The 23,334-nt window shown below is 39.7% G+C and overlaps 1 long non-coding RNA gene across 1 annotated transcript in view; it reads left to right on the forward strand.

The window, feature by feature from the left end:
- The first annotated feature begins 3,219 nt into the window (after positions 1-3,219).
- LOC144030359 (uncharacterized) overlaps positions 3,220-23,334 on the forward strand; it is a 40,795-nt gene continuing 20,680 nt past the window's right edge. Inside the window, exons 1-2 of the long non-coding RNA XR_013287239.1 lie at positions 3,220-3,308; positions 17,511-17,567. This is a non-coding gene — a long non-coding RNA (uncharacterized LOC144030359). The remainder of the gene's footprint in view (positions 3,309-17,510; positions 17,568-23,334) is intronic.

Consider the following 23,334-nt stretch of genomic DNA (forward strand, 5'->3'; position numbering starts at 1 on the left):
CTCTCCCTCTCCGTCCTTGACGTGTGTGAGAGAGAAACTTGTCAGTTTGATGACATGCGGCATGAGACGTTGCCGAGCCCGAGGCGCAGTCTGAACTTCAGCACCAGATCACACACCATCAGACTCTCATTTGCTATAAGAGCACTGGAGTGAACTCTTCCTCATCTTTTAAGTAGCGCGTGTCGATGATCTGAGCAGAGTTATATGCACATTAAACATTTCTTTACTTTTAATTAATTAATTATTTTTTTTTAAAAATGACAGGTTACAAAAATGTTAACTAATGATAAGTAAAATGTGATGATAAACTTTTCCTTTTTTTTTTCATCAAAGCATGAACATCAACTAGACAAAAAATAAATGGGAATGTGTGTTCCACAATGCCACTTGAAGTGAAACAAAATGTTCTGTATGGAAAAATAAAGGCAAATTCTGCCTCAATAAATCGCCCTAAATTAACTTCCTTTGTTTACAGGTAAGCTATGTCATGTGACTGTGTGGCACCATTGTGTTGGTCAAATGGAGTCGAACGTGACTAGTAGTTCCATTGGATTGGTGAAATGGAGTCATGTGACAATCTTACGAAGTCCTCACACACCAAAACACGTTCGCACAAGCAATAATATAGAAGCTAGCGGAATGTCGCTTGATGTAACAGTAAAAGTACTGGTTCTTAACACAAAAAAAAAATACTCAAGTAAAAGTAAAAAAGTATGCCGCTTTAAAACTACTCTGACAAGTACAATTTAGCCCAATGATTACTCAAGTAAATGTAACAATGTAAATGTAGTGCAACCAAAATGTTAGTTAGTTAGTTAGTTAGTTAGTTAGTTAGTTAGTTAGTCAAGCTAGATTCTAGCTAAGCTAGCCTCGTTTCACCTAGCTTGACTTCTTCTTGTTATTTACCAGCAGTCTGTAATACTGCCTCTCACAGGTCAGGCTTGGTACTACGATCGCTTTCTGGTTCTAAACGTGGGTTTGCATGTAGCCTACAGTGAACCCCCATTTATCATTGGGGATATGGTCCAGAACCACATGGAGAGAGCATATTAAAAACCTTTTAAAACTGTTTCATCCCTCCTACATATTTTAAACATATTTAAAATGAGGCTGCACATGTCTATTACTATATGAATTGCAACACTTTCCAGACAAGACTCTCTGCTCTTCTGACCATTAAGTAGAAGGAAAATAACCTTGAAATATTCGAAACCTTGAGCAAATAAATCAAATGACTGCGCCATTATTGGTCGTTACACTTTGGCGGGAATGAGAAGATGAGAAGGGTGACTGCTATCTCTCCTTGAAGGACAACGCTTGCGACACACCTGATTAGGCAGCAGAGCAGACTTGAACGAGCCTTGTAGCTTTTGACATCTGAAAAGAAAAATATACACGGCGCCCTCAAATGACAGACCGCTAACATTCTGGCACATTCTAAGCCTGCTCGTTAGGATGAGGCGCCATTTCCATTAGCTCTTTGTGCGTGCGTGTTCTTAATTGACTGTCATCAGAGGTCACTCGAGCAGGAAATGGAAGGGGGAGCGAGACGGAGCCACTGGAAATGACAAAATGATCGTCTCGATTCATGTCCCTGTAATTGATGATCACATACTCGGGACACTTTTTACAACAATTGAGTGTAATTCACAAGGCGTTATAAACACACTTAATGGCTCCTTGTGCATGCGTTAAACGGTGGCTCTTGTTGGTCATAAGTGAGGAGGTGGCTAATAAGCATCACTTTACGACATTAAAGATAGAATTCAGGACAAAACAGAAAAGGATATTGAAACGATTGATATTGTCCCCAAATAGGCTGACTAAAAAAAACACATTTACGACTAGAGGTATTCTAAAAAAGTCAGAGCGTGCATGCACAAACTGACCTTTCTCCGAAAAACCCGTCCCCCCCTTAAGCGGGGTGCATGCATACAATAACCAGGCCTAATTTTAGCATTTTTCCTCTCTTCTAAGTCTGCAAAGGCCTGAAAGTTGGATGACTCAATAAGATAATATGAAAGAGATTTTTCCTCTTTGATCTATGAAGAAAACGGTCAGCAGCCAACGATGGTGAATGTTAATTGGTTCAATAGTTTCGAAGGCAAATTGTTGTATGACAGGGAAAAATTGTAGCCTGTTAACAGTTAAAGGCGTTATGATAGCAAAAGTTTAAGTCGTGAGTTGGAGATATGGTATAGAAAATGGATGCATGGGTTTTAAAATCAGAAGTTTGACTTTGAAGGTTCCTAATAAGAATGAAGGTAATATCCTCTACTTTTAGGTCTCATGTCATATTACATTATGTTGGCGCTTTAGTGGGTTACAAACAATTAAAACGACCTAGAAAGGTGAATGCTGATCGCAAACAAATGAGGACCTCTTGTCCCATGCAGCTCGGTGTGCCCTCAGGCCCTCGTATTGGCATTTTCTAAGTGCCAGATTAAGGCAGTCATTAATCTTCCAGGCAGCAGTGGTTTGTGGGAAAGACCTGACAGTTCAGGGCTAAATGATACATGGACCTTGTCGCCATTCTTGATGGAGGGATTGATGAAATGACCAAAAAAAAAACAACAACTCACCTTCAACCTAACGGGCCTTTATAACATCATGACCTGAATAACCGATCATTGCTGTTGTGTAAAACCAATTATTTGGCGGTCGAAAATATGTCACCGCTTTTTCTTTCCCTGCAAAATGCACCCACGATGAACGCCGCAAACCACACTCGGGGGATACTACGATAGCTACACCTGCACAGACTAATAGGCTAATTCATGAGCTGTATCAAACAAATGACTCTTGTATGGTGTTCCTTGGAGGATTGGATGATTGAAGTCTTACCAGTAACACCATCAGATGGCCTCAACGGAAAGGTATTACTTTTTCATTTTTCAGCATCCCATTGTACCACTGCCTCTGCACACTTCTCTGCTGACCTATATTTGCAATCACAATTTCATGAAATTGTATTAATTCACGAGTTCCAACATTATATTCTATTCATTGGCACTGCTTCCAGTATGGTCTCATATGTGGATGATTTATTTATTAATTTACAGGGGGCCTCGATTTCACCCTTAAAGTCAATATTTACATCAAGATACTTTGTACAGTAATTTAAAAAAAAAAAAAAAAAAAAAAAAAAAACATGAACAGGAGTGGCTATAACGAATATTTCGTGTTTCCCCACGGACATTCATTGTTGACGGACGGCAGAGCGGAGCTAAGCTAATTCAAGTTTAAACACGGAAATGTGACGCACCTGATGGCGAGTGGACTTGCTAGATGGATGTCCGTTGCTGGAGGTAACAACAACACAACTTTAAAATTAAATAACTTTACAATTGTGTAACGACAGTGATAAATGAATGAAAAAGAAGGTTCTACGGACGAGGCACGGGCGCCATAAAGTCGAAATGACTTAGTAGGTCGATGACTCCCTGTATTTATTTATCTATTCTATATTTATTTGCCAATCTAACGTAAACTATTGGGACTGATTTTTTTTGGGTGTTTTTCCATCCTCTCATTTGTTGGTCAGAGCAAATTATTGATTTTTTTATTTTATTTATTTATTTATTTTTTTAAATAATTGTAACATGGTTATTCACCTTGCTGACTGAATATAAAGTCGTTTAATAAGTTCAGGTTTGAATGACCAATGCAAATAGGCCTGATGGTGCAGGCCAACCACAGCAGGCCTCCTGGCAACTGGTAGATTGGCCCTGTACAGTCTGTTCCCGTTCGTCTGGGCAAAGAGCCGTGTTGCCATATTGTCCTGCAAATCTGTAGAAGGCAGCTTACTGTTCCCAGGTGCTGGAAGGGTGAGGAACTGCTGCTTAGGGGGCAGGGGGTGCATTATTGTCAGCAGGTGAGGGTAGCAGAAGCTCAAAACAAGAGTCATGACAATAACAACAACAGATTATCCTGTTTGGCATATAGGCGGTGGAGATTTGTTACATGCTGCTGAACATCCCAGGTATGCATGTTCCTTTCAGATAGATAAATAAGCAGGAACAATTTGAGGTAGTGAAGCATTTGGGCCAATTTCGAAGTAGGTGTAAAAAGTACAAACTCTGGAATTTGCCTAAAATGTTTCCTTCAAACCAAAATGGCTGACTTCCTGTTCAGTTTCAGGCATGGGCCCATGACACCTTTTCATGTGTGCTTTCATGATAGACATCTACTGTATTTTCCGGATTCGTCCTACAATTTATACTCAGGTGCGACTTGTATATGTTAAAATTAGACCTTGGACAGGAACCCAAAATCCCCATTCCCAAATCATGTTGCCTATCTGTGCATCATCACCACCTTCTCTCCACTGGCACAAAATATTAAGTAGTGGGTCATGCATTACTGCTAGTGGCCACCTTCTTATAGCATTATAAACAAGGTGGCAATAATGCTAATCTAAAAAAAAAAAATTAGAAGAAATGGGAGGAGTAGAAGAAGAAGAAGAAGAAGAAAATTTCCACCAAAATGCTACATATACTCTAGCTGCATGTGTATGTTGCTCTGGTGAGTAGCTAAAGCACAAGCTAACACACGGAGGTGTCATCACTTGCTTGACAATCACTATTATGGTCTACGAAGGCATCGATTAAAGTCGGGAAAGGGCTGATTATTTTATTTCCTCTTCTTACAGCACTCTGTCTTCTTCTTTGTATTTTCTGGCCACCTGGATGCCCTGTGATACTACGCTGCCTCTCACAGGTTAGTCTTGGTACTATGACAGACTTCCCAAGAAACCCAACTAGATATTACGTGTATGCAGCGTTGGTGGCGTAAAATACGATAGACATGATGAGACCAATAAGAATGTGTTTTTTCCTCATGTGGTCTCACATTCTAAAAAATAGCATTTGTTCTTCACTTTAAGGAATCTTTTCGTTGAGACTGTGAGGCAAGTGTGTTGACGCCGTGCGCTTCCCTTGATATCTTTCTCGCACACACGTCTACCATACACTCGCAGCTATGTACTGTATAGGAAGGGATGGGATTTACTGTCTAAAAATGTCCAATGAGGAGGAGGAGGCGGAGGAAGGGATGAGAAGATTTGTGGAAATGTAGAAAGACAGGCAAGAGAGTGAGAAAGGAGGGCTATGCACTTCTCTCTTTCCTATGAAGAAAAGAGAAATGAGGGTAGACAAGAAAAAAAAAAAAGACGCATCAGAGGGAACAAAAAGTCATACGGCGCCAGACAAAATCAAATAAGCGAGCGACTACAAAATTGGCCGCCATTCTGTAAGCGGGATTTATGTATTTGTGCGACGACAGCAACGACCCAGTAAATCAAACAATTCATTTAAGCCCACCTAAAAAGGACAGTTCGATTTTCTTGTTGTGTGAGGGCTCGTCAACACACGCGCACACACGCAAACGCGCGCGCGGGCCCATCTGAAAAGCGGATGGCACAACAATCTCCAGGGCACAATGCTCCACTCCACCCACTCATCTCTGCTGAGAGAATGGAGAGATGGGGAGAAAGGAAAATAGAGAGGTGGGAGGGCAGACATCTACAGAGAAAACGCCACGACGAGTGGGTAGAGACCCACATCTGCAGGCGAGACAAGGAAGAGAAGCTCAAGGAAAATGAAGTGAGGAAAGAGGAGGAGGAGGATGACACAGCGGAGAGGCGAGAAAGAGGAGTGTAATGTTTGCGTCACATCTGCAGTGGAGAAGTGCCTGACGCCATCAAACGTTTGCTGAATGACAATCTCCTCTCCTCGATGCTCTCAGGTGGCAGACTTACCCCCACTTCTTTTTTTTTTTTTTTTTTTCTGGGAGGAAAGCACTTTGTGTCCTTCAGTGTCCTTGAAACTCCTACGCAGCAGGCTAACAATCCCGGGTGATTTCACGTCTTCTCTCAAACTGTTTTTTTTTTTCTTCTTCTTCTTCTTCTTCTAAATGTCCAGTCAATAACACAGACATCAAAACGTGGCTTGAATGCAGTCATCAGTCAGATTTGAAAAGAAGTCGAGCTTAATCGGGATTTCTTGCTTCTGAGACCGTTTGAAACCTCACTAGGAAAAAAAAATCGAAAACAAATAAACGATCAACAGGTTATAGCCCCTCTAATGATGAATTCTAATTTGAAAGTTGCCAAATGTCATAAGCAGCCTGCCTCTCCACACGTTGCACAAAATAAAGACGATGATATAAACAAATTGGATGGGAGGGGGAACATTAAATTTCCACCGGGGTCCAGACTTTAATTACAGCTCAAACCGCGCAGCATTATTGTGTGGAAAAATGCAAATGATATGATTGGAAATGAAACCGGATGCTTCAAATGATGCCTTCGGAACAACATAGTGCTGTGTCATAGCATGGAATGTGGCGCATGGGTGCATTGGTTGATGTTTTTGGTCTATAATGTTTTTGTTTTTGTTTTTTTATTTAAATCACACCGTATATGATCAAATACAGTAGTACTTAATGTGTGGTAAATTTTATTATATTTAAACCAAGGACACTTAGTTGGTAGAGATCCTGATGATTTTATTGTGAGCAACCACATGGAATAATAATTTAAAATGGTGGAACGTATGGTGTTCCACAGGGTTCAACTCTGGGGCCTCTACTGTTTTCATTGGGTTCCATCTTAAAGGTGCATTGTACCGTTTAAAAAGGTCATGTTAAAGCTTTTTGTACATGCTCCACCAATGCCCAGATGAGTACAAAGAGCCCTGACTGTATTACTCTGACTGCATCTATCAGCTTTTATCTTCCCTTTATAGTAGTTTATAGACAGTTTCTTTGGTGAGGGGAGGGGCGGAGCTTTTCTTACCTCGTTTGAAGTCATGTCTTCATTAGTCCACTGTAGCTGTCACTTTAAGATTGTGCACGTACTCGCACGCGCACAATGAACGAGGGTAACACAGACGCTGCAGTTACACTTTGGGCCAGAGGTGGCAGTCGTGAGTAAAAAAGTGACAAACTGCACAATGATCCTTTAAGAAAACAGTAGGGCTGAGTATCGATTCAAATTTCCTCAATCGATTTGATTCCGATTCACAAGAACTCAGTTTGATTCGATTTTTTTCCGATTCGATTCATTTCAGTTCAATCTGATATTAATTCTGGAACTATGTAAATTAAAATTAAAAAAAGATTCTGAATTGTCATAAATTGCAAAAAAACAAGTCTTTCATAAATGTAAGAAAATACTTTCATGTAAACAGCAAATTTCAAGAAGAGTATGATACCAAAAAAAAAAAAAATCCAGCCTTTAAATTTGTATTTTCTTGTTCATTTCTGGGGGTGAAAAAAAATCTTAAACGATTCATGGTTTTATGAATTGATATCATGCTCGAAAAGTGAAATTTAATGTACTCCTACCGGTTTGGCCCATTTGTTGCGCTGCTACTTCCAAGCGCATTCGCCTCTGACTGAAGCCACTGCTTTCCTGCTCCCTGTGCGATCCACCACTTGAGTCACCCCGCCTGCTTTCCTGGAACTAAGTGCAATTTCTAAATAGCTACCAGTGAGTCAAAAGGCAACAAATGAGCATTAACATTATAAACCGCCCCGCTGTGTCTTGCAGGCGTCGTTAGAGCGCCGGTGTGACATTTTGGAAAATCAGTTGTTGTTTGACGTCAGACCAACCCTTTGAGGCAATCAATGTCGGTTCATTCTCTATTAGGGCCGAGATACGTTTAGCCGAAATGCCACAAAGAAGACGGCGATCGCTGTTAGCCATTGGTGGCCCTATCAATGGAAAAGTAGAGAAACGTCACGCCCGAACCAATAGGATCGCCACCATAGTTTTTTTTTTTTTTTCTATTAACTGTACAGGGAAGGTCTTAAGTAACATCCTCTCAGATAAAAATACAGCTGTCTTTCGTCATCCTGTTTTTAATTCATGCATCATTCACATAGCCAGTCGTGACAACAAATCATCATAGTTTTACTTTCAATGCCCTCAAAAATAATGTGATAAATCCTAATAACAGTAATTTTTGTATTGGTTCTTGTAGGTGAGGGGTGTCAAAGCTACGGCCCGGGGGCCATTTGTTGTCTGCCTTACATTTTTTAGTGGCCCGCAAAATATACTCAAAATAATATTTGGCAAGGTTTTTAGCATTATTATTTTTTTTATATATAAAAGTTGGGATGGTTGGGGAAAGTATTTACTAACTAAAATAGTAACAAAACTTCTCAAAGTAAATAAACAAAAAAATATCGGTATCGGCTTTTGATTAAAAGCGGTGATAAAAATAAATACATACATAAGGTATAGATACCTAACAAATGTACTTAAGTAGTCCAGTAATGACGTGTTTGTACTTCCACTGCCCCTCCTCCACCTTTATTGCACCACTGAGCGCAGTCGTTTTTCGTTCCTTCTCCTTTCCATCAATTCTATCAGTTGTGATGTGCAATCAATCACCAGCCCAATCAATCAGTATAGAAGATGAATCATTTAGGCTGACCTTAACGCTTGTAATGACTTCTAAAGAAAATCACATTTGTTCCAGCTCGTTTTATTGCCGTTCTATTCATTTGTCGCACACGTACATCCAACTAAAAAGTCCCATTTCGGCGTACACAAATTTGTTGGACGGTCGTGTGTATAACCAGATTGGAACAATGGCAGGCTAATAAACAAAATACAAATCACGTCTCGCCTAACAATGTGCTGACCTTTTGCTTCCGAGCTTAAGACGATCACCGATCCGCGCAGAAACAATTCACCTATCAAGGCAAACCAGGGTGGATTGCAAAAGTGATTCTAGCAGCTTCCGCTCATCGTGCGGCTGACACTTGACAGAAAATGACTGGCACAAAAGGGCTTTAGTGATTTACACCTCGTGCTGAATAATAAGCAAGCTGTTAATATGACAGATTGCTGTTTTTTCTTCTCTCTCGTGGTACGATTTGACGCCCGTGGTGATGAGACAACTCGAGAGACCTTGGACAAGCCACCAATCAAATTATGGTACGGTTCCACCTGTCGGGCGCGCTCACGACTCGAAAATGCTTGAGCTGTTGGAGGCAGAGAAAGAAACGTAACAAATGACGGGGGAATTGGAAATGAAGCCGGTCGGATTTGATATGAAAATAGGAGGATAAAGGAGGCTGTTGACACCATAAGAACTTTCATAAATACAAACTTGCCATAATGTTGCTATTTGGATTCATGCATTTGTCACTGGCAAATTGCAGTGCTACGGTGTCTGAATGTATCTATGTTTAAAATCTTCACTAATTGTCAGATGAAGGGGAACGTAACATGCCTGTGAAGCAAGTCAACATGTGGAGGAACTCAATGTGTGCATGCAGTAATAACATAACATAATAATGATAACATAATAATAAGAATAAAACAATAATAATAACATTGATGTTATGTACAAAAGCACAATAGTGTGCTTTTTTTTTATGTGAGTTTGTTTGTTTTTTTTTGGTTTTTTTACAATATTGTACCCTTTTTTAAATATCGCCAACCACCCCACAATAACGTGATAATTATCATATTGTGAGCTTCATATCGTGATCATATCTTATTGTGATATTTGGATATTGTTACATCCCTAGTGAATGCACAGAGAGACTTTTACCAAGACTAAAATGTAATAATAATCTCTCTTTTTTTTTTTTTTGGCAACTTTAGTTGGTTTAGTTTCACTTTTTGAATTGAACTACTGAAATAAATCAATCTTATATATCTAAAAAATAGTTGTAAATAAAACCGTTGTGTGTATCACGGGCGGCACGGTAGTCGAGTGGTTAGCACGTCCGCTTCCCAGTTCTGAGGTCTCCGGTTCGAGTCCAGGCTCGGACCTTCCTGGGTGGAGTTTGCATGTTCTCCCCGTGCCCGCGTGGGTCTTCTCCGGGTACTCCGGTCTCCTCCCACATTCCAAAGACATGCATGGCAGGTTAATTGGGCGCTCCGAATTGTCCCTCGGTGTGCGTGTGAGTGTGGATGGTTGTTCGTCTCTGTGTGCCCTGCGATTGGCTGGCAACCAGTCCAGGGTGTCCCCCGCCTACTGCCCAGAGCCAGCTGAGATAGGCGCCAGCAGCCCCTGCGACCCTTGTGAGGAATAAGCGGTCAAGAAAATGGATGGATGGATGGATGTGTGTATCACACACACACACATTCAAGCTTTGTTTTTGTGTTGGTACCATGTAATGGCTTTGTAGGCGACAGGCCCACCAAGGAGGTCACAAGACGACATGAAAAGGAACGTTGCTCGAGATCCCCCAATATCTCCCACTCTCATCCCTCCTCTTGATCCTCCTTCCACTTCTTAATCTCGTCTATCTCTCTGTGTCTAATCGCTCGCTCCTCCTCAGAATGGAGGCGACGAATTAAAGTCGAAAGCACATTCAGGTATCTTTGGCCCCCTCAAACATTATCCAAAACACACACGTGCAGCCACGCACTTGACACGCTCTATTTGAAGGGAAATTGAGTGTCTTCTAAGGCTAATGCTTATTTTGGAAGGGGAAGAAACTTATTTGATCGTCTTTGTGCCTAAAAATATGCAAGTATGCACTAGAGAACATAATACAGCATCTAGGGCCAATAAGTTATACACCAGGGTGTTCAAAATAGGGCCCGGGTGGCATTTGCGGCCCACCGTCCAACTTTTAGCGGCCCGCGGCATATTAAATTGCACACAGCCTGCAATGCTATAGGATGTGGATAGTATTCTTATGTAGAGCTTTTCCAGCCATGCAAAGTTTATAACTAAAATAATAAGTTCAGCTTCAGAAAAAAGTTACAAAAATGTTTTCCTTCACTTTCTATTCTTTGCATTTTTAATTCATTACCATAATTTATTGAGACTAACATGCACTTGTATATTATATAAGATTACATGTAAAAAAAAGTGTCAATTTTTGTCCTTTTTTATTTTATTTTATTTCCTTTACATTATGTTTTTCAGAAGAAACTGAAATGCAGACATCCCAAAAATGTAAATAAATAAATAAATAATAATGATAATGGACATGTTCACATAGCAGCGATGATATAAATATAATATATTTATATTTAATCATATTTATAAATATATAAATTGTATAGAGTATAGACAATACTATGTGACAAATTTTCATATTTATTTTGCGTTTACTTGTGTTTAATACACCCACTTGGATCAATATGAATTGGCATGCAGCGAACCCTCCTCCCAGTTTACAAATATTTTCCCGGGCTGAATTTGGTTCCCAGTCCATCCCTGTCCTCAATATTGAAATCTACTTTCACATACTTATCTCAGTCCTGAGACATCACTTGACTGAAATGATCACCTCACATTTTGCCACTTGTTTGCAAGCAAATACTGGATAAGAGTCATATTCCCGCAAAACTTTGCAGAGGGGTGAGACATGAGCCAAAGAAGAACCCGTTTGATGCAGCTCATGTGTGATGAAAGGAACGTCACGATCTCTAAAAGAAGTCAAATTCTCGCTCGGATTTAGATTTGCTTAACTCTCTGCAGTGCTTTGGAATAGAATTTACACTTTTTATGTTGACACTCCCAAGCTAAGGCAGCACACAAATGCAAACTTTATTTCTGTTCGTTTTTCCTGACATCTGGAGCAGGTGTGTGTGTTCCATCATTTCTTCCTTAGACCTATTTTTTGCTCTTATTTTGCCTTTCTTGAGTTTTCCTGTCAGTCAACAATGCTCTGCTCATATTCTGTGTATGCTTGTGCATGCGTGTTTGAACAAGCAAGCAACTTTGCTCCTTTTTTCCCCCCCTTTCCACACATTTCATCTCTTTGTGTGCCTGTCAGTAATTTTTGAGCGTTTCTGATATTCCCTGCCTCTTGCGCTCTGTGTAAGCACCCCTATAGTGCAGTAATGAGGCATATTGTCATGACAGAGCCTCGGGAAGGTCATGTTAAACGGAGGCATTGAGGAGGAAAGAAGATGTGAGTCGTATGACTCTGAGCTCCTAATCACAAATCAGAATAAATCTGCACGGAATTAGCATAGTCGTCAAGTATCATCCCGTAATGACCTGCGCGAGGAAGCAGTGCATGAGGAGGAGATGCGCGCGAGAGGAATATCTTTGATAACGGCAATCAATCCATCGTCGACGCCTCCAAAATGAGGGGAAGGCTGTCGACCGTACTTCATTTTAGTCGTTGTCACCCTCATGATTCAAAACATGAAGTAGCTGTCAAATGGACGATCTGCGTGGGAGGGCAACACAGGTGACCTACGGCCACTGGAATTGCAGAATTCAACTGCTCGCAGTGACCTTGTTTTACATGGAATTAAACATTAAAAACAACAACAACAACAACCTGAAATTCCATGTGAATTGTAATACGGTGTATTAGGTGTAGAGGGCGGCAGTATTCCGAGAAAAAAACTTGCAAATTTGCCAGTAATTTACATGAGATACATTTGAGTAAGACGTTTTTTTTTGTATTTTGTTTTTGTTTTGTTTTTTGTTTGAATTAAAAATGGATAATGCCACCAAGGAAAGTGTATACAAATTCATTAGTCAGCTCATCGTTTTATCAATTGCATCACTCATGGCTCTAAGACCTTTGAAAAAGTTTTTGAGAAGATGATGGAACCACCGTAGTTTGCTTTTGTGAAGTGTGAAAGACTTTTTGTCTGGTCGGCGTGAGTACAGGCTTTGAAGTGAACAGCCAGCTGAGGCGTCGTTTCCTCCAATTTAAATCAATGACAGTATAATAAATTATCTATTTTCAAGTGTATTAGTCGATTGGATATGATTTTTGAATGGTGTTTTGTTGAGGTAATATAAGGTATAACACCAACTTAAACGATGAAGTGTTTAATACCTCAAGCAGGATTCTGTTTTTTTGTTTTGTTTGTATTTAATTTCCTGAAAAATAGTAGTATTGAACCCTGAACCTCAGAACTGTGAGACAGACTTGCTACCACTGTGTTGCCTGTATCGTGTTGTCCTTTTGGCAATGATCGCACATTAATTAATTAATGCTAAGATGCTAACAAACAACAGAAGAACAAAGATTTCTGGTATTTACAGAGTCGTTAGCATGTGGCTGTTAGCAAGTTAGCAACCACAGCCTATAATGCTGAATATGAGTTCATTAACTGTCTTTTCTGGCCACAAAGTTATAGTGATGACATAAAACTACTCAAGCTATTGAAATTAATTCCCGCTGATTCTCAGGTGGTTTTTGATGAGACACCCAGGGAGCCCATTCCCGTCAAACTGTCTGACCCTTGTCATGAAAACATCAGAGGCTCTCCAATGTCAAGGTAGTTAGCAAAGCGTCGCAGGGGCGGCTTAACCTCAACAGACAGGCTGTTAGAGTGCAAACAATAAAATTGGTGTTGATTTGAGTGTTTGTCGAGACCCTGCGGTGCCGAGATGGCTCTCTGCGTGAGGAGCTCTCTCGAGGCGGTTGAGTGCGCGCACCTTTGACTGAGTGCTTTTAATTTTAGCACGTGCGCTTCAGTTCACACACACGCGATGAAATCAGAGTGGAAACATATTTGGAGTTGAAACGGAAATGGGCAAAAGTTCTGCCGGACCCAACAGAAGAGCAACTGGTTGTGTTGTTCACTATAACCGATTTTCATGCCGCATGATGAAAAAAATCAGGAGGTGGGGGCTTGCACCACTGCATTAGCAGTCTCCTTCCAGCTGCGGAATCAATGTCAGATAGCACAGCTGCCACTCAGCTATCGGTGCCAGGCTGATAAATCCATGAGGGCCGAGTTCTGTGGGGAGGCTGTCATAGTGTTAATGGGACGAGGGCCCTCCTGCAGACGCTGTGATTAATGTGGAGTGAAAGTCGCCCTAGTCCAGCCAAGTGTTCACCTTTTGTTTCCCCGAACAAAGAGGTCTGAAATGGAATCCGCCGGAGCAAGTGAAGCGAACCTCCTGCGTAACTGCTAACAATAATGTTGGCCTTCTTTCAATCAAGAGTCAGATTAGTTTTGAATATCATGCGCGATGTACTGGAGCTGAGGTTAAATCAGCACTTTGTTGTTGTTTTTCACTGAATGCACTAAAGAAAATCTGTCCATCAATGTGTCCCCATTAGGATCGTAGGTGACCTCCAGCTTGTCCTAACTGACTTTTGGACTTTGGTTGGAGCACACCCTGGGCTGGTCACCATCCAATCACGGGGCACATAGATATGAGGTTTCACTGTTAAAACAAATCAAAAAAACAAAAACAAAACTGTAATATAACTGAATTTTACTTTTTATTTTACAATTTTTTTCTGTATTTAAAAAAAAAATGTAATTTGCGAAAATAGTGTGATTTTTCAAATCTAAAATAACATGAAATCACTAACTGTAAAAACACAATATTTCTGTTCTTCTACAAAAAACTCCATTAGAAATACATGTATTGATTGTTAAAATACATGCACAAATGTATCATAATTTCACAAATATTTGTCTGTTAACCCTATAAAAGAGGAAAAAAAAACATTTATATTTACTGACAAATAAACCGTAAAAAATTGTAACTTTACCATTATTTCTTTGTGAATTGAGAATTAAAAGTGAAAATAATTACAATTTCTGTAACATCTTATAGCTGATAGCATTCATTGTATTAACATTTATTTTGAAAGGACATCTAATGAGATATACACTGTAAAAAAAAAAAAAATCTTAAAAAAAAAGAGCGGTAATTTCCCGGCAGCTGGGGCGCCTGAAAAATACAATGAATAACTAATATAAGATATATATATATATATATATATATTTAAATATATATATATATATATATATTTTGTTTCTTTCTTTTTTTCTCTTTAACAGTGTAGCTAACCGCTAACTGAGGATGACCAGATTTTCAAAATTAAAAACCGGGACAGTCAATTTGACCATAATGTGTTTCTTTGACGTGATAATGATTTGGTGCATATAGATTTTCTGTTTACTTGTAGTACTGTTTATTTTGTTGTTGAGTATATAAGCAGCACAGTCTGAAAACTACTCCGGAATGACTGCTGTTGTGATTTTGTCCAACTCAAACACACTGCAAGTGCATAAAAGGAAGTTGCATTTCCAAGGTCATTTTATCTCATGTCTGTTCTATGGCCTCGGCTTTTCTGCTGGGGGCTTCATGGTTTTGTCTGTCACCTCGTATGACAGCACATGATGGACACCTTCACATTTGAGGGGAATTCTTCGTGATGGCAGTAAAGTTCAAATCCATTTTGGGTTTTGTTGACCTTGATGAATGATGGTAGTTCAGCTTCGTATTTTGTGAAATGTATTTACAGTAACTTGCAAAAGTACTAGCTCACTTGAACTTTTTTGACCTTTTGCCACATTGAACCTAGATTACACACTGGTGGACTCATCAACATTGAATCATTCAGAAATGATCAGGGAACTGGAGTCAGTTGGCTGTACTGAGAGAAAAGGGGGTGAATAATTTCGCATGCCTTACTTTCACGTTTTTATTTGTAAAAAAATGTTTAATATATCGTATCAATTCTGTTCCACTTTACGATTGTTCCCCATTTGGTGTTAATGTTTCACCCCCAAAAATAGCAAAATTACTTCTTTTTTTTTTGAAGCCTGGAATGTTTACAGTTTTAATTTATGCACTGATTTTTTTTTAATACAAATAAACGTGTAAAATAAAATTATGTAATTCACACACATGCTTTCAGTTGGTCTTTTATGAAAAAAGTTGCCAATTGGATGGTGCTCAGACTATTTTTGGCAGACAAAAGACAACAATGGAACTTGTAGATTGGAACCAGCGATAACTGTTATCTGCTTGCATAGAAATTAATCCTCTGTGATTTGAACTTAAGCAAGGTGAATTGATTTTAAAGGCTCTGGAAAAAAGCAAGTATTTAAGATAAAAATAAATAATGATACTTTCTCGAATCAGGCGGCTGCAGTCCAAGCAGGACCGTGATGGTTTTATAAAGGCAAAGAAAACAGATAAAAAAAAGGTTGATTAACTCGATGCTCATTAAAATGGGATGGATGGATGTTTGCTTCTTTCTATGTCATTATTTTTAATGACCCCTCACAGGAAATATAATTTCACAACTATTACGTGTATGCAACATGAGGGCGAGGTTTACTTTTTTCTTTTTTTTCTTTTTTTCCATTCCTCTGCAGGATATTGTTTTACTTGCAACAGCATTATCTATTGAATTTAAAAACGTATTCATTTCAAGTGTAGGACGCATACTCAGCTTAACATGTTTAAAATCTGAATCGAGCAACTTGATCAATATGTTAGGAACGAGTTTTCTGGTCATGAGGAGCAATTTTGTTTTCCGTGTTAATCTGTAGCTGCCATTTGCAAATATTCTATTATCTGCTGCATGTCATCAGGTCTGCATGCTTTTATTCGCTGAATAAATTCCAATCACTCATTTGCATGCACAGCACAGGTACAGCAGCACCATGTGCGCCATGTGCTCGATGATGTTGCTCAAGCAGCAGATGGGAGGAAGATTGTGCATAATAACATGAGACCAATTCCCAGTTCACTGTAGTTCTATGCTGTAGTCGGAAAAAGATGCGTTCCAGGGTTCTGATCGATCTCTGATTGACTGATCAATGAGAACTTGTGTGGCATCATGCATGATGATGGAGGTTGGTGACAGGTTTTATGTGAGTCCCAAATGTTGGCAGAATTCCAAGTTGTACAATTTCAGCCGATATAGTGGATCTAAAAAGTCTACCCACCCTTGATTCTATTAATGTGACCTATATAGTGTACAAGAAGTAAAAATTAACAACTGAAATAAAGTGTGTTTATAATAGTTTTGGAATGTTCATTATAGCTAGTTTTTATTTCTTTTGTTTTGGTTTTTAAATTTAGGTAGTTTTAATTAGTTTGAAGTGCGTGTTTGCCAGTTTTTATTAATTTTATTTTTTTATGAATTTTAGTTTATTTTTTTTAATTACAGTAGTACCTCTACTTACGAAATTAATTGGTTCTGGAAGAAAGTTCTTAAGTAGAAAATTTTGTAAGTAAAGACGCATTTTCCATGTAAATGCCCTAATCCGTTCCAAGCCTCCCAAAATTCAGACATAAATGTTTTATAAAGCATAAAAATGCATCAAAACATGTAACAAATACATGTTACAATTAGATTATTGCACAATAAATGAGAGTTGCTCATAATGTAAAAAACAAAGAATAGAGTAAAGAATAAAAATGATGGTCATTTACATTTTTAACTGCTGTCCTCATCGTTTTTTGCCCTCTTTGGTTCATATTCTCCTCTCTCATTGTAGCACTGAAGTTTTTATGCCAAGTCCGACTCCTATTTCTAACTGTTTGTAGTTCTATGGCCCAAAGCATGAGGAACAAAATGTTTCCAGATTCTCATCCCATACACTTTTCAAGAAACCTAAAATACATTTTTGAAATTTGGAAGTCAGTTGTGCAATGTGTCCATCTTGTTTTAATAATCTGCTTGCGCTACTCCACAGTGGCGAAATATGAGAGAGGAAAAAAAAAAACGTCTAGTGTAAACAATGACGGGTTCTCCCCAACTTTCAACCGTGCGTTCCCTCTTTGTTTTTGTTTTGGCAGCAACCCCGAAGAGGATTCTGCAGCAAGGAGACGCAGTGACTCTGCTTTCATAACCAAGTAATGACAAACTCACCAGAGCGCCCTCTGTGCATGACTCATAAACGATATTATTTTTTTAAATGCTAATGAACTGAAGATTATACAGCGTGAAGAGCGAGGTCGAGCAAGGAAGAGTGAGCTTGACGCTAAAAGCAAAGCGAGCGAGCGAGTGCTCCTCTGTATCTCGCTTGCTCTTTTTTTTTTTTTTTTTTTGCCGTAGCTGACAGTCACGCTTTCCCACTGAACGTATGAGATAGTTTTCAAATAATCTCTCTTTACCCGCTTTGGTATTTATGACTTTGCAATGACTCAGAGCGAGGAAAAGAGGGAGTTTAGATGGCGAAGCCTGCAGCGTTGGGAGGATGTAAACCCCCAACCCATCCCTTTGCTCTGTGGTGCAGTGAGGGCTAAACAAGGTTAAAGAGAAGGTCAAACAAAGATGGACTCACTTAATCGTTCTGCTGTCATTCTGGCCGTGTGAGACAATGTCCCCGCAGGGCGCACTCAATTATTTGTCTAAGTGGAATATGCCGTGTCTTCCATTTGATCACGAAATTTGACTTGAGCAGAAGGGGAAGGTGAGACAGATTGATGGCATCTTGTTTTTGTATTTTTCCTATTCACCTCTTTTCCCTTACACACATTTTTTTTTAAACTTGACCCAATTTTCCCTTCACACCATTCCCTATTTTTCCATCTTCTGGTGCTGTGGTGAAGGTCATTTCAGTGTTAGAGGGTGGGGGAGGGGCCGATGCAGTTTAGCGTAACTGTTTGACCGGATAACGCGAGTGATAAGAGCGAGGAACGGGAAAAGACACGGGGAAAAAAAAGGAGTGTTACAGCAGACCCTGAAACGTCTGTCAGCACGTTGAGGAGGACGCCATTTTCTCATGCAAGCCGATTTATACAATTGGTGCCAATAATAAGTTTGGTATTCCAATTGACCCCCTAAAAACGTTTATAATTGCTTATAGATGCCACAAAATTTCGGCAAGCCATTTCTTTTGTCAAAATGAAGATCCTCAACTCACATTAATGTAGTTCCTTGGCACGTAGATACCACAAAATGGCAACAAAGCACTATTTTTGTCTAAATGAAGCTCCTACACTTAGGTCAATATGGTATCTCGGCACCAAGATGGCGTTAAAGCACAGCTTTTTCCCAAATGAAGATCCTTAACTCATTTAAACATTCTGTGGCACTAATACCATGAAATGGCATCAAAGCACTATTTTTGTCTTAATGAACCTCCTACACTCACGTTAACGTAGTTCCTATACAGGACTGTCTCAGAAAATTAGAATATTGTGATAAAGTCCATTATTTGATTGATTATGGCTTACAGCTTAAGAAAACTCAAATATCCTATGTCAAAATATTAGAATATTTCCTCAGACCAAGTAAAGAAAAAAGCCATAATCAGCAATATTAAAACGATAAAAGGCTTGCAATATTTCAGTTGATTTGTAATGAATCCACAATGTTTTGCATTTTTGCTGATTTAATTGCATTACAGAAAATAATGGACTTTATCACAATATTCCATTTTTCTGAGACAGTCCTGTAGACACCAAGATGGCCTTAAAGCACGTTTGTCAAAACAAGGCTTCTCAACTCACTTCAACATTGTTCATTGGCACTAGGTTACTACAAGATGTCAACAAAGCACTATTTCTGTCTAAATGGAACTCCTACACTCACGTCAACATAGTTCCTAGGCATTAAGATAGCAGCAAAGCACAAATTTTGTCTAAAGGAAGATCTTCAACTCACTTGAACATATTTCCCTGGCACAAAGATGCCATAAGATGGCAACAAAACACTTTTTTTTTCATCTAAATAAAGCTCCTTCCACATCGTTCCTTTCGTACCAAGATGCCATCAAAGCAACCCCTTTCACCCCATGTCAGCTGGAAAAGGCTGGATAGGATATGCTGCACGTATTAAATAAGTATACAAGATAATCCCTCAGAAACTTTTGTTGTGTGGAATCAGGCTCAGAATCATCCCAATTACCTTTCTGTGTATATTGGGCCTTGTACCAGTACCTTATAAAATAGCCTGAAACATGTCATGTGAATTGCTCACCACTTCAGAGACATAATCTCGTCTCATAACATCACCAGAGCGCCCGCACCTGTCTGCTTTGGCTGCTCTGTTCACGCTGACGCAAGCGTTTGTACAAATACAAACCTCAACTGAAATAGACGCCTCCTTAAAATAAACATGCCGACACTATTTGCTGTTTGTCTCAAAATGAGGCGGTCTGAGAATGAACAATGTGAGCCTGGGTAACAAAATCGATCAACATTCAAGGGTTGTGAAGGTGGAAGTGGTCTTTACCTCAGATCCTCTTTCAGTGAGCTGTCCTGAAAGAAAATGGAAATAAAGGACGAATGAATAACAGTGATGACGATACGTCAACAGGGCAAGAAAAGAAACTGGAAGGACTCGTATCTCTGCAACCTGTAATATTTGAATGCTCGAATGCCTGCATCTTTTGCATATGTGCATATTTTTTGTCATTCTTTTTTTTTTTATTGTTCTTTTGCCTACGCCCCCCCTTTTTATCAGTATTTCATTATTTAAAATTCTTCATTTTTTAAATTTATCATTATTTAATCATTATTTGAAAAGGAGGGAGACGAGCAAAGTAGAAATTTCCTTGCTACTCTTGTTTTTACTATGCATATGACAAATAAACACCCAAATGGGCAAATTTTCTTTGGCCGTGGAATGCAGAGAGAGAGAAAAAAAAAAAGTGTCTGTCAACGCTGAAAGGCAGGTTCTCTTGAGAGTTCACGGGTACGTGAACTTATTTTTCATCGCCTCAGAGACTTCTTCAGTGAAAGAGTTTCGCACTTGAGCACCGTTGAGCCGTCCTGTCTCGCCGGGATGAAAGGTGCGACCGAAAGGTTGGGCAATTCTCCATTTGCCAGTCCTGTGGAGTCAAGGAGACAGGTCAGGCTGTTGCCAGGGAGACCAGCCAACTCACGCTATACATGCAGCACAAAAATAATCATTATATTTTAACTGAGTCAAAGCTAGAATTACGACAAATGCAACCGAATGTAAAGTTGCTGGAACCACTCCCTGTTAAATTTCTCTATTTAAATTTTCTGTTTTACTATGACAACATGTCTGCTGTGAATAAATACTGATATCTTCTAAATTACCCAACCCTGGCCGTCTTCTGATCATCCCGAACAGCTTGTGGGCTTTGCACAATTCCTTGCGGGACAGTCAGTGGGGTGACCTTGGCATTTATGCAGTAATGAAAACAATCATGGGAAATATGTTAATGCGCCCGCTGCGGTTTTCTGAAATAAACTGTGATCTTTAAAAAAGGCCAGATGCTCCTGTGAGTAATAACCTGCAGCAGATGAATCATTTCCCCATTAAGGTGCTGTAGTTGACCCCTTCACGCAAAGCTGTTTATGCGCAACTGAGTACAGATTATGCATGATAAGCACACAGGTACAACTACATTAACATTCGCTAAGAATTCTGTCAAATCTGAAACAAAAAGTGATATACCCCAGGCCACTGTAGACTAAACCTGAGCTAATTATTACGTAAATGAGTGGAACAATTCAAGTGTATCCAACATGGTTGCTGGATTCATGCTGATACTGAATGTGCGGGAAAGGTTAGTCATGCAGTAACCACAGTGTACAGAAATACACTGCAAATGAGATGCACTAAATGGCAAATTACACATTTTACAAGTCAAATGTATTTTAATGGGGAATATACTTGCGATTATGAATAAAATAATATTGCGCTTTGTTAGCTGTTTTCACTACAAAGCATACACTCATTGCGCTTCTGTGATGTTACATTTTGCAAATTTTATTGCAGTGTTCCCTCACTTTTAACTGACACTGATTATCTAAGAAGAAAAGAAGAAATACTTTTTTTTTTTAAACTTATCAAGGTACATGTTTCTTAATTAAAAAAATATTCGATATTTTGTTGAAAGATGTAATCCGTAATAAGCGAACTGCGATGTAGCGAGGGACCACTGCATATGGAAAGGTTAAAATAGTACAGTGGTTTTCAATACGCCAACAAAAACAGCGTAAGTATTCATGAAAATATTACAAACAGTCATTACTTTTGGAATGTAATTTATCAAGTTTCTTCACATTGCAACTGTAAATAATGTCCAGTTGAATAATTTTTAGTGCTGTATAAATTCGATAGAGCGGTATGGTGGCGCACTGATTAGCATGTTCGCTGTTATCAGTCTCATTGAAAATTTCCATGTGTTTGCCATATGTCACACTGTGTCAAATGTTGCGTTGTGTTAATGATGGCTAAAGTTCCCACTAATAGCACAAATTAGTTGTCTGCTCAGTGCTCACTATTCGGCATAATATTTGGCGATAGAGATGAAGCTTCATTTTGCTCTGCTTAAAGTCTCTGTCCTGCTGAGTACCTTATTCGCCTCGAGGGACTCGAACTAGCCGAACCTATAGCAACGCGAGGCTACCCGTGATGTTTGTTTACTGCTAGCTTATTTTGCTAAGTACATTATTCGCCTCGAGGGACTCGAAATAGCCGAAGCTAAAGCAACGCGAGGCTAACCGCGATATTCCTTTACTGCTAGCTTATTTTGCTAAGTACCTTATTCGCCTCGAGGGACTCGAACTAGCCGAACCTATAGCAACGTGAGGCTAACCGCGATATTCCTTTACTGCTAGCTTATTTTGCTAAGTACATTATTCGCCTCGAGGGACTCGAAATGGCCGAAGCTAAAGCTACGCGAGGCTAACCGCGATGTTTGTTTACTGCTAGCTTATTTTGTAACTGTGTCAAGGAGATCTTTTGAATGATTTCCATTGACAACTGCCAAGAGACAATCTTTTTATTTGCCCGCTGCTGGTTCAAAGGCCATGTTGGGGGGCTTTTTGGTAAACACAATTTAGATGTCACCTTCAGTGTGGCTGGTGTGTGCGAGCCTTCAACAGCTACTCGTTAGCAGCATCAACGTTGTGAAAAATCACTTTAATAAAGCGAAGCTGGATTCGTTCCCTAGGGCATGCCTAACAGTTGCGCATGACGTCAAACCCGGCGTGTTTTCTCCCTTTTTTTTCGGGGGGGAGTGTGCATGTGAGTGGAGACTTGACAACATTTTGGCTGAAATATGTCTGCCGGAGAGCTACACCCCCCTGGTGTGCGCGCGCGTGTCTTTGTATGTGCGTGCGTGTGATAAAGAGAGAGGCACTGTATTTAGCCATGCTAAGGGGCAGGACAAAGATACAAAAACAGAATCGATTGCAAGTGACAGAGAGGAGGAAGGGCAAAAAGTTGTTAATAAGTAGTGAAGTGTATCCTGCACTCACTCTTACACAGACCCACGCACACATAAACTGACCAAACATTGCCATAGGTCTTCAAGCAACATACATTTTGTATTGTGTCAGCTCGTGCACACCAACAACGAACATACGTGTGCGCGTCAGTGTGTGTGTGCAGCCTACAGGGCAGACATCATTGTCCTCCGTTCAATACTGCTGTCACAAGGCCATGAATTATGGAAGTGTCTGAAAGTGACAAAGCGCGGCTTACAGCCAAGAGACACTTTTATTGAGTTTTGTGGGGTGTGTTTGTGTGTGTTTGCGTGAGGTCATGTCAGCCACTGTTTCAATAAAAAGACACAGAGCAACCTCACCGTCACACCGCAGCGGGTCCTCCTGTGCTCTAATGAAGATGTTTTATATTCAATGATCGCAAGTAGCTTTTAAACAATATTGGCAAGGCTTGTGGGCTATCCGTCAA

The sequence above is a fragment of the Festucalex cinctus genome, chromosome 11, assembly GCF_051991245.1.
Source record: "Festucalex cinctus isolate MCC-2025b chromosome 11, RoL_Fcin_1.0, whole genome shotgun sequence".
Taxonomy (NCBI): Eukaryota; Metazoa; Chordata; class Actinopteri; order Syngnathiformes; family Syngnathidae; genus Festucalex; species Festucalex cinctus.